Below are 17,299 nucleotides of genomic sequence, written 5' to 3' on the forward strand. Positions count from 1 at the left end.
TTGAATAGTCTAATTATTTAATATATTAAACACATGAAGAGTATCATTGGATGCTAATTAAAGATTGTTCAAAGTTTTTCATAAATGAGAGAATGAATAATGATCATACACTAATCTAAAGGTCTAGTTGATAAAAAAAGGTACCATATCAAACCACTCTTAGAGTTTTTTATTATTGAGAATAAAGATGCTAGTTGAAAATAAAGTAGCACATCAAAATATTTTTAGAGATTATCATAAAATGAGAGAATGAATAAAGATGAAATAAAGTAATCTCATGATCTAGTAGAAAATAAAGTAACTCAAGTATACTATTAGAACATGGAATAGAATGAAGTACCTAATTGATGCATATCAGAACTCAATTATTAAAATAAAATAAACTTGATAAAAGTTGAAAATTGAAGTCACCAAACAAAATTTTAATCTTACTTTACAATAATACTTATAAAATATAGGGTAAAAAATTAAAATATTATTTTTATACTTACGAATCTCCGTAGGGGACTATAAATTCTTGAATATCTTGGACATCAAAAAATGAGAATATGGTAGAAACTAGATTTGCCAATTGGTGCAGTGAAGGTACTAGCGAAGGCGAATGTGATGGTCCTGCTTGTATTGACGAAGGGGAATGTGATGGTCTTGCTTGTATTGGCAAAAGGGAATGTGATGGTCCTGCCTGTACTGGCGTAGGGGAATGTGATGGTCCTATTTGTACTGGTGAAGGTGAATGTGATGGTCCTATAACCTGATCAGGGAGGGGCTAGGTACACTGCTAGGTGCTGACTGGTCATGCGAACTTAGTCTACATCCATCCCATCTAAAGATGTTCTAAAAATTTAAAAATAGGATAAAGTTAAAAATATAATGATGCATAATAAATAACATGAAAAAACTTATCATATTTGTTAAGAGAGAGTGTGCGAGAATCCTGCAATGATAGATATTACTTCTAATGACCTATAATATATAGCAAGAAATACAGAGCATTAACTGATAATATATATAAGTTTACGAATGAGATATTAGATATACAAACAATTGAGCTACAAATTTTTCTAAATTTATAGATTAAAACTAAATTTACTCAAAACATAAAAAATAGTACCTTATATGAAAATAAAAGATCATAATTTTTTTTATATTAAGATAACAAAACTTATCCATCATCAACAATCGAAGTCCTCATTATCATTGTCATTGTCATCCTTATCCACGTTGTCATCATCGTCGTTGTTGTCGTCCTCCTCCTCTTCATCATTATCAATTTGACTTGCATCCACGTTTATCACTACTCCGTTGGGATCTCATAATGTTGGAATAATATATTCCTTGGTTTGAAATGTATTTGCAACTTTCTCTTATTGATATGCAATATCTTCCCAACTTGCGTCAAATTTTTTTTATGCTTTCATTTTACAAACAACCCACCAATCAATTTTGTCATATTTCAAACTAGGGTATGAAGCATAGAATACTTGAATTACTTATTGTGCCAACACAAATTGTTTATATTTCTTATACAATATTTTATGATTTATTTCAACCAAATTATACCATGAATGCACCTTCATCCCTCTGATAGGGTCAAACAGCAACACATAAATAATATAACTTGGATTTCTAGCCCGGGGTATTCTACCTCTATAATTTCATCCAACAAATCATAAAAATCATTGCTTGCACCTACATCATTGGATGATTGAACACAAACTCTACTATTCATTATACTCTTTCCCATTCTATACTCTTAATATAAAACTTATATCCATTTATAAAGTAAGCTAGCCAAGTGTATACTAATGTTTTTGGACCCCATTACAGATGGAATAACATTTCTTGTTCAAGATGAGCTCAATTATCATGAACCTAAAGTCAAATACGCTAATTGTTAAAAGTGTGCATATGTATAAACCAAATTTAAATTATTTGCTTACATATGATTTGAACCATGGTGAAAATTCTTCTTGACATAATCGATCAAACTCATGTGTCGACAATTCAGAATATAAGTTTTCAAAAATCCTACCATAAAGAAATAAATTACAACACTAAAAGTTACGATATAAGAAATATAATTAAAAAATAAAAAAGATATACTAAGTCATAGTATGACGATACTTCTGGACAATGCAATAAAATATATGTATGGGATGTTCGCAATTCTTGACCAGCTAAGTATCTCTTCTTAATTACATGGTTCACTTGGTCAACTAAGGTAGTTAAAAATTGAGAATGAGTTTAAATTAGGATCAATAGGACTCTCATCATTTCTTAGTGGTCTTCTCCTTTTGTTTTGAACATGAGGCTCAAAATAATATGATGCAAAAGTTATTACTTCCTCCATAATGTATGCATTAATAATAGAGGCTTCAACTCATGCCTTATTTTTAACTTTTTTTTTTCAAATGAAAAAGGAATTTGATGGTAATAAAACAAATTTATTTGATATTAATATATAATAAATAGTCGAAAACTTTTTATGCATTCAGATTGTCAAGGTATAAAAGAAAAAAACTTTTACCTTTCAACTGGATATATCCATCGAAAATGGACAGATCCTCCAACTTTAGCCTCGTATGACACGTGAATCAAAAGATGCTCCATATAATCAAAAAATAAGGGTGGAAATTGTTGGTGTAAGTTGCACTAATGATCTAACTTAGGTTTTGATAAATGACAAGTAGATTAAAGTTAGAATGTTTGTGGTCTAATTGCTTTACCAAGTGTGTAGGAGTTGACGGGTCTTAAGGACCTGACACTAGGCTGAAATCTAGCTAGGCCTGCGGGACTTGATAACTGGTGCGAAGTTCAGATAGCTCAAGGAGTGACCCTATCTAGAGGGAAGTCTGGTTGGGTCTGTGGGACCTGACAATCAACCGAAGTCTAGTTGGGTCTGCAGACCTGACAATTGGTGGGAAGACCTGGTGGGTCAAAAGCAAGTCAAGCAATTACAGTTGGTAAGTAAAAGGTAAGCAACTAGAGGAGAGATCCAGTGAGGAAGCGTTCTCGGTTGAGGGAACAGTAGGCGTCGACCCAGCTTAGGTTCATTTGAGAAACCTAAGCTGAGACCTTGACTATATCCTAGTTTGGGGGAGACAGAATCTAATCACTACTACTACCTTATTGTGTTAACTTTATTTTGCACGATAAACATATTTTGGTTGCATGGACTAACTCTTTTTTATAGGAAAGAGAAGGTTAAAAAAGAGTTATCCGGGCACCCGGACCAATTTTGCCCTGACGGGTGCCTAACTAGGCACTAGGCGGTCCAGACACCCAGAGTTGGTCTAGGCACCCAGACCAGCAAAACTCATCCAGAAGTTGAGTTGGAGTGCGTCGACTGGTAGAGCCCACATCAATAGTCTAGGCGCCTGGAGGGGGTCTGGGTCCCTCGGAGGTGGATAAACTTAAGTTTTGGTAAGTGCTCGCCATGTTAGCACAGTCCAGGTGCCTGGGAGGGGATCTAGACACCTGGACAGAGCTATAAAAGGAGGCTTTGACCAACAACTTGAGAACATAAAATGCTATGACTTTCCTTCTTGCGTGCTGGTCCGAAGAAGCTCCTACGACGTTGTAACGCTCCTCCGACAACCTACGTTCAAGGAATTCTATTCATACTATCTTGTTATAGGTAATCTAACATTTTATAGTTTGTGTACTCAAATTTTGTAACTTATTTTCAAATTATAGTGATTATCTAATGAAAACACTCAATGAGTGTGGGCCCTGAAGTAGGAGTAGTCGAAGGCTCTGAACCAAGTAAAAAATTACTTGTTTTAGCGCTTATTCTTTCCTTTTCTCATTTCTACTCCATAGTTTTATTTCGGCTACAAACTCAATATTCTTTAAAAGAAAAGAATATTTCCAAAATCATGTGATTCACCCCCTCTCATATGTTCACAATCCAACAAGTAGTATCAGAGCTAAGTTGACTCTGAATTGGTGCAACTATCAATCAGGCAGGGGGTGACTTTCAAACTTTTTTTTTTTTTCAGTTTTGAGCTTTTTGATATAGTCTAAATTGGTGCAATTATCTCTTTAGACAAGTCTTCTTGTCTCTTTCTGTAATATCTTGACTTGGTACAACACCAATCAAGTCTTTCTTTTCTCCCACACTACTTACCCCAAGACCAAGTCTTGGTAATATTTCCAAGTTTCTCTTTCAGAAATTAATCGCTCAAAATGAGGGATATAGCGATGTTCGCCCCCCCTTCTACGGGGATGACTTTTTGTATTGGAAGAAATAAATGGAAGTGTACCTAAAGACCGATATTGATCAATGGTTCACCATCCGACGAGGATACAGGTGCTTGTAGATGAAGCAACTAAAGTACCCCTCAGATGGAATCCAGAAGATAAGAAAAAAGTCTAGATCGACTCGAAGGCAATGAACACAATCCAGTGCAGACTTACAAAGGAAGAACTAAACCACATCGGCTCGCATGAGAATGCGAAGGAGCTGTGGGATAAGATGGTTGAATTACATGACGGTAGGACCGATTCAAAGGTAACCAAGAGGGGTTTACTTTTGAATAGTTTATTTAATATTAAAATACAAGATAGAGAAACAGCTACTCAGCTATACGCAAGAATCAAGGATATTCTGAATGAGCTCCACATAATCGGTCACCAACTAGAGAACAGGGATATAATAAGGTATGCCTTAAACTCTTTTCCTTAAAATGCACTGTGGGCATCTACAGTAGATGCCTATAAAGTTTCTAGGAAATTAAACAAATTAAAATTGGATGAGCTATTTTGTGAACTTAAACTCCATGAACAGACTAACTCAAAGTAGGTCGAGAAAGGTGCGACTTTTCTTGCAGGTCCATCAAAAGAAAAAAGACTAGAACTTGAGTCAAGCCTGAGTCAGAAGATGAATCTGACTCAGAAGCAGATGAAGAATAACTCGTGAACATGGTTAGAAAAATATTCATAAGAAGGAAGAACAACTTCACAAAGAAGGACTTACAAAAGGTGATCAAATCAACATCCAATGATGTGATGATGAAGATCACATGCTATGAGTATAACAAGAAATGACACTATAAGCATGAGTGCCCAAAAATAAAAGAGGGCAACCCAAGACAACGAGAAGAAAGAAGGAACTCAAAGTGACTTGTCATCTTCGGAAGAATCAGACAACGATGAATCAAAGCTGATGTGCATAGTGTTGGTCTGGGTCGGTCGACTGGAGAGGGTTGAGTTGCCTGAAACATAAAAGCTAAACACCTTCTCGATCTTTCAACTTAGGTTAGCAACAATAGCAAATAAAATAGAACCAATAAGAAACTAAAGAAAAGAGGCACCAGAATTTACTTGGTTACAACCTAGGTGATTGCTAATCCAAGCCAAATGAAAGCTCTTAAGAATCTCCTTCGGTGAAGGCAGAGAAGCCTCTTACACTCGTTAACAACTAAGACTATTGGTAGGAAACTAATACAAAAGTTGTTATCTCTTTCCTAGGTCCAGGGGTCTTTTTATAGCCCCTGGAAAAACTTATCCTCAGGTTGAAGGCGCCTTCTATAGGGCTGGAAGGCGCCTCCAGTGAGGCAAAGGATAAAACTTTATCCTTTCCGCCAATTGCCAGATTGGCTGGTCGAAGGCGCCTTCCATGGCCATGGAAGGTGCCTTCCATGGCTAGTTGAAGGCGCCTTTAGCCATTGAAGGCGCCTTTCATGGTTGGTTGAAGGTGCCTTCAGCCATTGAAGGCACCTTTAACTCCTGTTAAAGGCACCTCTAGAAACTCCATAGCTCTACTCTAGCTCTTTTGCTACTTCGAACACTTGGGTGATTTCGTCCAACCGAAATAAGGCTCATCCGAACCCAATTTTAGCTTTCTCGAGCAGGCTTTCACTCCGGCTTCTCATCCTTCGAATGTTGTGCATATCCTTCTCGTCCATTGTCATACTTTTCTGCAGCGTCTCGTCCCTCGGATGCATCGAGCCCGTCGGCTCTCTCCCGTGTCGTCCTTCTCGCTAGTCGCGTCTTCCGCTCGACTTCCTGTGCTCCTAAGCTCCTACACACTAGACACAGGGATCAGAACATAACAGGACATAACCTAACTTGGTTGATCACACCAAAAATAACCTTGGGGTTCCAACAATCTCCCCCTTTTTTTATGCGAGCAACCCAAGTTAAGTTAGGGTAAACAAATATACAGTTAAAATAAAAATACAAGTATGCAATTAAAGTGCAAAAAAGGTTAATTTTAAAATTTAAAATTTTAACTAGTACCTCCCCCTAGACTTAATTTTCCCTTCTCCCCCTTTGGCCACATAAAAAAATGGGGTATATATAAAAAAATCTAAGGGTAATTATTAAAAAAAACGTACAAGTGTTTTGAGAATTGAAAAAAAATTTGATATCAACGTAAATAATTTAGAAACTTTAAGTTTTGAAAAAAAAATTCTAAGTTATGAAATTGACAAAAATTGAAAGCATTATTTTAACTGACTATTTCATGCTTATCAGTTTATCAATTAAATATTCAATTCAGTAATTGACTTCCAGGTTGTGGCGAGGCACTAAGCCTTCTTGGTTATTGGATCATCAACCACTTCTAGACAAAGCCTCTTAAAGAATTCAATATTTAATGTACTTTCTGAAAACCCTAAGCCTAATTAAACTTTTAATTTAGACAAGTCTTTAGAACCCAATATAGGTTTCTTCCAACTGGGTTAATTAAAAATTTCGGGGGTACGTAACTTTTAGGTTTTTTTTGATTTGACCCCTGTGAAATCTAAGATACCAGTTCATATTTTTATATTTCCTAATATTTTTATTATATGAGCATGCACAATTTTTCAGATATTCTATCTCTATTTTCAATTTGTCATTTTTTATTTTCAAATTATCATATAAATCTAGCAGACATGCTTTAGACAATTGTATTTTCAAGTCTATGTTTTCTTTTTCTAACTTGCAATAGTCTTTAGTTAATAATTTAACATATTTAACAAATTATCAGGTAGAAGAGATTATACTTGACTTACCTTGTCGACCTCGTTGTCCGTAGCTCCCCTTGAACTGCTGTTTTCTTCTGTTGATGCTCCTCCTTCATCGATGCTCATTTCGGAAGAGCTTTCTTCGTATTCACCTTCTTGATGACTTGTCATCAACGCAAGTCCAGAAAAGGCTTCGACCTTCGACTCGAACGATGTTTCGTCCCACGTCGCCTTTAGGGTCTTGTATTTATTTTTTTGGACGGGCTTCTTGTTCTTGCCTTTGTCCTTCTCATTGATCTTTAACTTAGGGTAGTTGTCTTTAACGTGCTCTTCTTCATTGCAGTGATAACATATGATTGTTCTTCTCTTTCTACCCTGCGGATGGTTAGATTTTCTAGATTTAAGTAACTTTTTAAAATATTTTACCATCATTACCATTTTATCGTCGTCAAGAGAGGATTCTGAAGTTTGTTGGTCTATCTTTGCCTTAAGGGCAATATTGTGCTTTGGCTCCTTCGGATCTGCACATCTTGTTTCATGGACTTTAAAGGTAGAATATGTAATATACATCTACTAATGATGCCCATTCAGTACTTCTAGGGAATGCGTTAAGAGTGTACCTTAGCGAATCTCGGTTACTTACCTTTTCTCTGAGATTCGTGAGTTCAGTGATAAGCTCCTTGATCCTTGAATGAAGGTGTGCAACTATTTTGCCTTGATCCAGTTTGATGTTGCTGATATGGTTTCTGAGTAGATCTTGTCTTGCGAGTTTCGCCTCTGAAGTTTCTTCGTGTAGTTCCAGGAACTTCTCCCAGAGCTTCTTTGCAGACTCATAGGCTCTGATCTGATTGACTTCTTATGACAATAGAACGCTTAACAGATGGAACTCTGCTTTGCCATTTGTCAAGAAATTAGCTTACTCCTTTTTGGTTCAGTGGTATTTATCTTTAACTCCGGGTGCTACAAAACCAAACTCCATTATTAAAAATAAATTGAAATCAGTCTTGAAAAATACCTCCATCTTCTTTTTCTAGTTGGCAAAGTCCCCATCGAACTTTAATGGGTGGATGATTGAACTGATCATCTCGTGTGCTTCGTTCGGCGGTTAGTCTTCCTGAAGCAACTTGGCTCTGATACCACTTGTTGGTCTAGGTTGGCCGACTGGAGAGGGCTGAGTTGCTTGAAATATAAAAGCTAAACACCTTCTCGATCTTTCAACTCAGGTTAGCAGCAATAGCAAATAAAATAGAACCAATAAGAAACTAAAGAAAAGAGACACCAGAATTTACTTGGTTACAACCTAGGTGGTTGCTAATCCAAGCCAAATGAAAGCTCTTAAGAATCTCCTTCGGTGAAGGCAGAGAAGCCTCTTATACTCGTTAACAACTCAGACTATTGCTAGGAAATTAATACAAAAATTGTTATCTCTTTCCTAGGTCTAGGGGTCTTTTTATAGCCCCTGGAAAAACTTATCCTCAGGCTGAAGGTGCCTTCTATAGGGCTGGAAGGTGCCTCCAACGAGGCAAAGGATAAAACTTTATCTTTTCCGCCAACGGCTAGATTGCTTGGTCGAAGGTGCCTTCTATAGCCACGGAAGGTGCCTTCTATAGCCACGGAAGGTGCCTTCTATGGTTGGTTGAAGCCACTTTCAGCTATTGAAGGCACCTTCTGCCTGAAGGTCATGGATGCACCTTCAACTCCTGTTGAAGGTGCCTCTAGCAGCTCCATGGCTCCACTCTAACTCTTCCACTGCTCCGATCAACTGGGTAATTTTGTCCAACCGAAATAAGGCTCACCCGAACCTAATTTCGGCCTTCTCCTCGAGTAGGCTTTCATTCTGTCTTCTTATCCCTCGAACGTCATGCACTTCCTTCTTGTCCACCAACGTACTCTTCCCAGCATCTCATCCCTCGGACACACCGAACCCGTCGACTCTCTCCCATGCTATCCTTCTCGCTAGCCGCGTCTTCCGCTTGACTTTATTGTGCTCCTAAGCTCCTGCACACTTAGACACAGGGATTTGAACATAATAGGACCTAACCTAACTTGGTTGATCATATCAAAAACAACCTTGGTGTTCCAACACGTAGATTATATATGCTATTTTGTATTATTTAACGCAAATCTTTCTGTATTCATTGCCTATGATCTATGTTTTTACACCCTTTATTATGATAATTTTAGCATAATTATTATTTTACATCCAGAGATCTGCTCAGTATTTGTTTTCACTTTCAGGAGCAATTTGGAGTGGAAAAGAATGCTAAAGATGCAAAAGAAAATCAATTGAGAAGACCATAACCCAACCTTGTCTACCCCTAATGTGCATAGATTATATACACTTTTATGCATATTTTAACGCACATCTACTTGTATTTCATGAGTATAATCTATATTTATTGTACTCTATTTCATTATAATGTCATATTTCTACTCATTTTATTCAGAGATCTACTCTTTGCTTGTTTTGATTGATAGGACGTGATTTAGAGCAAAAATAGAGCTTAAATGGAGTCTAGAGCTTCCAAAGTGTCCGGGCTATGTGGAACTCACACAGGCATACGAAAACTAAGTTTTTCCATGTTCTGGAAGTGTGGAAACCACACAACCGTGTGGAAGCCGTGTGGGGGTCATGTGGAGGCCGTGTGGAATCCACACGGCTGTGTGAAGGTCGTGTGGAATTTCCAACACTACAGACTAAAACTAAAACGTCTATAACTTTGTGTTCAGTTGGAGTTATGAGCTGTTCTTTATATCAAAATGTAGATAACTTCAAGATATACAACTTTTCTGAAGACCTCAACTCGAGAAAACCCTATATTAATGGTGTAAAATATATTGTAATGAGATATATCCATGTAGAGCCATGCCAAGGGCCATGTAAGGGGTGTGTGAAATCCACACGACTGTGTCGATCCACATAGGCCGTGTGGAAATCCTAGAGAAGAAGAAGACTTTGACCATGTGAACTACATGGTCGTGCCATCAGCTTAGAGCCAAGGAAGCACATGGCCATGTGGACCACATGGTCGTACCATCAGACCAGAGCTAAGGCAGCACATGGTCGTGTGGATTCACACGGCCATGTCACGGCCCGTGTAAAGGCTGTGCCAAGTGTTATAAAAGAGAGTTTCTCCCCTTTTCATGAATCTTTGGCTCGGGGATCACCCCCATTCCTTAGAGAAGAGTTCTCCCCCTTGGGGGAACCCTAGTTCTTCTATCTTCGCCGATCCATCCACCTCCGGAGCGAGGATTGCATCCAAGAAGACTGGTACTACATGGATAAGCTTTCTCTTCTCTTCTTTTTATATTTTGAGTTGTAGATTGTTTTACTTCTTATTTATTGGTTGTATTCTCTTGCAATGGAATAGATCTATAGACCTAAGATATAGGAAGTACCTATGATGTGATTGTGGATGTATGAACTATGTATTTAGATATTTCCTTATTCAATGAAGTGTTATGTCATGTTCTATTTGTGTTGTGCCTTCTATGTGTTTGATGAAGTGTGTGAATGGTGCAAACATATAGATGTGGATTGATTATGGATCCCGCAAAGGGATACCCTAGATCGTGTGACCGAGGGATGCTAGTGATAGACAAAACCCACTAACGAACGTCTAGGGTATCATCTTGAAAGGAGAAGTAATTTTCTATAAGGAAGTAGGTAGTCGTAGTCAATTGTAATCCTCATCTTTATGTTTATTAAGTAGTGCATGTGTTCCTATGTTGTATGACTGAGGGACGCTAGTGACTGGCAGATCTTGCTAATAGATTTCATAGGAATCATTCCTATTTAATTGCAAGGGATGTTGATCTAACTACCTTGTCGGTTGTCCACTGTAGGGGAGAGTTTGTAACTTTCTACATGTGCATAAGAATGGAGGTAAGGAGATGAATAATGTATAGGGTCATTAACTAGCATTATAGTGAAATTGAAATCCTAGTATCTATCCATCCCCAAATCTAACTCTCCCTCTTTCTCTACTCTTTATATTCTCTCTTTCCTTCACTCTCTCTTTTCCAATTACCCTTCGATTGTCTAGATAGCTCGCCGTGCAAAGTTAACTAGTACTTAATCAACAGTCCCTGTGAGTTTGATATCTTTGGTATTACTGATGACGTAACCGTGTACTTGCGTTCGTAAAACCCCGAGGAGAGAAAAGCAAGGATGGCACAACCAAGGAGAGGACTAGTGTAGAAATGGTCCTGGTCATGCTAAATGGCATGGATAGGAGTTGCCTGTGCCTTTCTCTAGAATAGATTCAGGCTTGGCCATGCCTTATGGCACGACCATGCATCCGAAGAGTAGGTTTAAAGGTCTAGCTGTGCCATATGGCACAACCTAGAAGGCAAAACAGAGCATGCTCATGTTCTGGCTGTGCCATATGGCACGACCAAGCTTTGTGGACAGAGCCAAGTTGACTCTGGTCGTGTCTCTAGACACGACCAAGAAGCCAGACACAAAAATGGTCGTGCCAAATGGCAAGACCAAGCTACTTGTGCTAGAGACAAGCTGGCTCTGGTCATGCCAAGTGGCACGACCATATGGCCAAGCAGCGTTTTGGCCGTGTCTCTAGACGCAACCACCCCGTGCCCTTACTTCTATAACAGGGGCACTTCATCTCCTTGCTAAGGAGGAAGATCCAAGGTAGAAATGACCATCTAGGTTAAATTCTTGCACTTGGAGGCGTCATCTGGGCGATTCGAGGCCGTCTTGCTACTCCATCCTCATTGGCACTCCAAGATTTTCATCCAATGGCTTCACTCGACATCAAGGATAAGTTTTTCTTCCCTTTCCTTTAGAGTTCTTGAAATTCTTTTAGATTTGAGCTCTTGGATTGTAGATTTTCTAATTGTGGAGTAGATTTCTATTGTTTTATGATGTAGAAAGTAATTGTAATGTGTGGATGTTGTAAACTCTTTTGAATTGCCAATTTCATTGTTTGATGATGCTTGAATGACATTTGTTCTATTTGATGAAATGCTAGCAAGTAAGCTTCCCTTATGAACATGAATTTATCTATCAAGATTGTATTTCTGTATGCATAGATCTAATTTCTGCATTAGATATATTGTTGTGTGCCTATGTCTAGGTGTGAACCTAAATTTTCATTGATTAGATGCATAAATTGTCGTCTCTTTTGAGTGTACATTTCGATATAGCTCGGCATGGTCTTAGAATACTTGTTTAACGTTGAGTATCTAAGGTAACTATCCTTTTATATGGAATGTAACCTCCTAAGGGAGAACAATTCTTTGTATGGACAAGTCTATCACTTGACTTAATGGGCTTCCTCTAATCATATGCTACCAAGTGACCTACGTAATCTAGAGATGTACACCTGCGGGAGGCCTTGTGACAAGAGGTATTCTACTAAAAAATCGGACTCTCTAAGTTACTTCTTCACTTGATGGCATACTTGGTTACTGGCAGGGGAAGTACTCTGATACACCATCACTGGGTGGAATCTAGAGATGTACACCTGGGGGAGGCCTTATGACAAGAGGTACTCTACTAAAAAATCGGACTCTCTAAGTTACTTCTTCACTTGATGGCATACTTAGTTATTGGCAGGGGAAGTACTCTGATACACCATCGTAGGGTGGTATTCAGTAGTAATTTAGACTGTCCTACAAACATACAAGTGGAGAACAGGAAAAGGTGAATTCATAGCACAACATTCACCATTACAATAAAACCCTCAGCCTAGAACATTTTCTGAACTAAGAACTTCCTCAATTGACTTTCTTTTATTTTTCACATCTTAGTTTTAAAACCTAAAACAACAGTTATCAATTGCCATCTAGCTAAATTTGAAATGTAAAACTAATTAGCATTTAATCCTCAGTACTTGTGGGATCGACTTTTATAAATTTTATTACTTGACAACAATCATGCACTTGTAGTCACACATCAAGTTTTTAGCGCTGTTGCTAGAGACTGAGAGTTTAAATCTAATTAGTCTATATTAGAGTTTGTCTACACAACAGTTCTTTAATTCTTTAATCCTTTATTCCTTACTTTTTAATGTTTTCATTACTGTATTTTTTTTCTACAATTTGCATTCTTAAAAATTTAAAAATTACAATTTCTAGTTTGTTTCTTGTGTGTGAATGCGAAGAATTACTATAGATATGTTACCTATTGATCCTAAGATCGACCGAATATATCATCGAAGACTAAATCTGTTAGGGTTCAATCAAAGTCCCACATTGAAAAGATTTGGTAAGGATTATGAGTTTAAAAGGATATAGGATATCTCCATTGGTATGAGGTCTTTTGGATAGAGGCCAAGAGCAAAGTCATGAGGGTTTAGGCTCAAAGTGGACGATACATGTCATTGTGGAGATATGTGAACATCCTTTTGCACAACAAATGATATTAGAGTCATGGTCCAGACCAGATGTAATATGGGGTGACCTTGAACAAAGTTAAGGGTAGGCCCGGGGTTGGTTAGGTTGACCGGATGCTCGCAGGGAGGCCCGGAGTAGGTTAAGAGTGACCAGAAGTGAATGCTTGTAGGGAGGCTTGGAGCAGGTCGGGATGATCATATGCTTGTGGGAAAGGGCCCGAAGCAGGTCAGGGTGACCAGATACTCGCGGGGAGGTCTAGAGCAGGTTAGGATGACTGTATAATTATGGGGAGTCCTAGAGTATGTCAGGTTGACTGGATACTCGCGGGGAGGTGAGTTGGTCAAGGTGACCGGATGCGGATGCTTATGGGGAGGCCCATAGCAGGTCAGGGTGACCAGATGCTCATGGGAAGGCCCGGAGCATGAGAGTAATTGTGTTCCTTCATTTTAGGGGAGGATTGTTGGGGTTCAATCAAAGTTTCATATTGGAAAGATTCGGTAAAGATCATGGGTTTAAAAGGATGTAGGATATCTCTATTGGTATGAGGCCTTTTGGGTAGAACCCAAAAGCAAAGCCATAAGAGTCTAGGCCCAAAGTGGATAATATCATGTCTTTATGGAGATATGTGAACATCCTTTTGCACAACAAAATCTGTAGAAGAACCAGCAAGAGCAAGAATAAAGAATCATGATGAATAAACCTTTGAAAGATTATGCCACGTCTTATGCAAGAGGGCCAAGATTCAATATTTCTAGACCCACAGTTGAAGACAATCACTTTAAATTAAAGCCGACTTTTATTTCCATGGTTCAACAACATCAGTACGACGGTGGTCCGATGGAGGATTCAAATCATCATCTTGATAACTTCAACAAATTATATAGCACAATGCATATTAATGGAGTTCCTTTGGAAGCCATTAGATTATTATTATTCGGGTTTTCTTTGAGGGACATAGCAAAAACATGACTGAATTTCTTACCTCCAAATAGTATTACTTCTTGGGCCCAATGCAAGCAAACCTTCCTAAGCAAATTCTTTTCACTAAGTAAGATAGCACACATATGTAATCTTATTGCAAGTTTTAAGCAAGAAGACTCTGAATCTCTCTATGAAGGCTGGAATAGATTTAAGGGAATGCTACGAGAATGCCCGCATCATGGATTGGAAAAGTGGCTTGTAATCCACACTTTCTATAATGGGATCAACTATCAAACAAAGGTTTCCTTGGATTATGCTACTGGCGGTGCATTAATGAACAAGGGCTTAGACGAAGCAAAAGATATATGGCTCAGAACCATCATCAATGGGCTTCAGAGAGAAGTTCAGCAGCAATTAAAATATTAGAAAAATACAATGTGGATGCCCTCGACTTAATCACTGCAAAGCATAATTCGTTATCAAAGCAATTCAAGAGTATGAATACACGCCCTATAAATGTAATTTATGTAGCTTGTGAAGTATGTAGAGCCTCAAAACACATAAAGGATTCTTGTCCTTTTGAAGCTATCAATATGCAAATATCTCAAGTGGAACAATGTGATGCTATTGGTAACTACAATCAAAGGCAAAACAATCCCTACTCCAATACTTACTACCCAGGGTGAAAAAATTATTCCAATTTCTCTTATAAGAACAATCAAGACTTTGGGCCATAATCTGGACAACAGTCAAATCCACAACCAAGCCAATTTGAAAAGCTACTAGAGGAGATACTAGCTAATCAGGATAAAATAAAGTCTGATATCAAACAATTAAACATGCGACTGGACAATTCAGAGAAGCAAATAAATGCAAGAATGAATAACTAGAACAAACATATCAAGATGCTTGAAAATCAAGTTGCTCAAATAGCTAGTTCTTCTTCCTCAAGAGTTCAAGAAAATTTCCCTGGTAAATCTGAACTAAACTCCATGGAGCATTACAAGCCAATTGCGCTAAGAAGCAGACAGACCTTGGGTAGTCCCCAAGTGATCGCTATAGTCAAAGATGGAATTAATTATAGTGAAGAACCATCTTTTTCTCCTCCACATCTAAAGCATGATGAGAAGGAAGATGAGATTACCATTGAGGTTGGACAACTCTCCCATTCCCTCAAAGAATGCTCAGAGCACAGAAAGAGATTTACATTGATATACCATTATTGGATGCCTTGCATCAAATGCCTAAGTTTGCCAAATTTATGAAATAAATAATTTCAAACAAAAGAAAGAAAGATGGGTTTGAGACTGTGGCCTTAACTGAGGAGGTTAGTGTATTGCTTTTAAACACCTTACCTCCCAAGCTCCAAGATCCAGGTAATTTTTCAATATCATGCAAAATCAATGATATTATGATTGACAAAGCCTTTTATGATTTGGGAGCTAGTGTCAGTCTCATGCCATTTTCTATTTATAAGAAATTGGGTTTAAGTGATCTAAAGATGACAACTATCACACTTCAATTAACGAACTCAACATGCAGATATCCATTGGGCAAAGTTAAAGATGTGAAGGTAGAAATAGGGAGTTTTATCATCCCTAAAAATTTTGTTGTCCTGGACATGGAAGAGGACCCAAAGATCACTATAATTCTTGGAAGACCTTTCCTCATCACAGCTGGAGCAAACATAGATGTGAAGAATCACAAGCTATTACTCAAAGTTAGCAAGGAAGAGATCATTTTCAATTTATCCCCAATTTCACCATATCCTTCTTTTGAAATAATTTCAAACTCTCCTCCAAGTACTTTGATGTTAATTGAAGATGGTTGTAGGTTTAGAGAAGAAAAACAAGAAAAATTTCTATATCATCCGACTCAACCCTTGGACATAATAGTCGGTTCGGGGAAACAAGATGCGGTATTGGTAAGGAACCATCATATTTGGCTTCTCCATGCTTCTAACATAGTTGGATATGGAGGGGAGCATCTCCCTTACAAGGCTAAGGCTCCTAGTTGAGCCATGTCAAAGGTCGAGCTTAGAACCTAAAACAAGCGCTCCTTGGGAGGCACCCCAAGAGTTTTTTTTCCTTGTACTTTGTTTCCTTATTTTCTATTTTATGGAGCTTAATACTTCTATCCTTTTACTTTTTAGATTATTATTCCACTTTGGACCTAGCTGTGTAAAAGGGCACGACCTAAATAAGTTCTCGTGCCCTAAGGCAGAGGCTTCGGAAGCAAAATAGAGCCATCTCGGCTTTGCCCATGCCATTCGGCATGGGTACAAAGCAATAAGAGAGTTGTCTATGCTAAAATAGCAGAGCCATTTTGGCTTTGCCCATGTCAAAAGGCATAGCCACATAAAGGGTCGTGCCAAAGACACAACTCTCAAAATTTCCTTTTTTTTCTCCCAAATAAAAGTGGATCTCAAACAAATTCTTCCTTTCTTCTCTCAAGATCTAGATCTCTATCCTTTCCCCTCTTCTTCTTGCCCTTTTCTCATCTAGATCTAATTTCTTTAATTACAAATAAATCTTCCCATCTCAGATATATTTCAATGTGTCTAATGTCATGAAATAACTTCGCAGGTTGAGTGGATCTAGCGGAGGGGATGATTCGTGTTGGTGCAGAAAGCATCGGACGATCAAATCTGGGTTTTGATTATGTCAAAGAGTCCAAAGTTAACTTGTCTTGTGACCCAATAAGATTGATTAAGCTTGTAGGAAAGTCCTAAGTTGTCTTAGACAAAAGTTCTAGTGAATTCTAGGTTGGTGGAAAACCTTAGGGGGAGGTAACCCTAGGTCCTAGGAGGCGGTAACCCTAGGTGATAAAAAATCCTAGTTGCCGTTAGGTAGGTGGAAAACCCTAGGGGGTGGTAACCCTAGATTATGGAAAACCCTAGGGAGAGGTAACCCTAGGTTATGGAAAACCCTAGGGGAGGTAACCCTAGGCAGAAAGTCCAGTCGGTCTAAAGGACTAGTCAGGCAATAGGTAATCTTTCCTGAGAGGAGTAGGTGAGGATGCATTCCCCGTCGAAGGAACAGTAGGCGTCGGTTCAACCTAGGGTTTCC

At 38.3% G+C, this 17,299-nt stretch overlaps 1 non-coding gene across 1 annotated transcript; it reads right to left on the reverse strand.

Moving 5' to 3' along the window:
• Nucleotides 1–14,368: 14,368 nt before the first annotated feature.
• LOC122049874 lies at nt 14,369–14,476 on the reverse strand. Its single transcript, XR_006131124.1, has one exon. It is a non-coding gene; the product is annotated as a small nucleolar RNA R71 (small nucleolar RNA).
• Between the last annotated feature and the right edge of the window lie 2,823 nt (nt 14,477–17,299).

This window comes from Zingiber officinale, chromosome 2B (assembly GCF_018446385.1).
Source record: "Zingiber officinale cultivar Zhangliang chromosome 2B, Zo_v1.1, whole genome shotgun sequence".
NCBI lineage: Eukaryota > Viridiplantae > Streptophyta > Magnoliopsida > Zingiberales > Zingiberaceae > Zingiber > Zingiber officinale.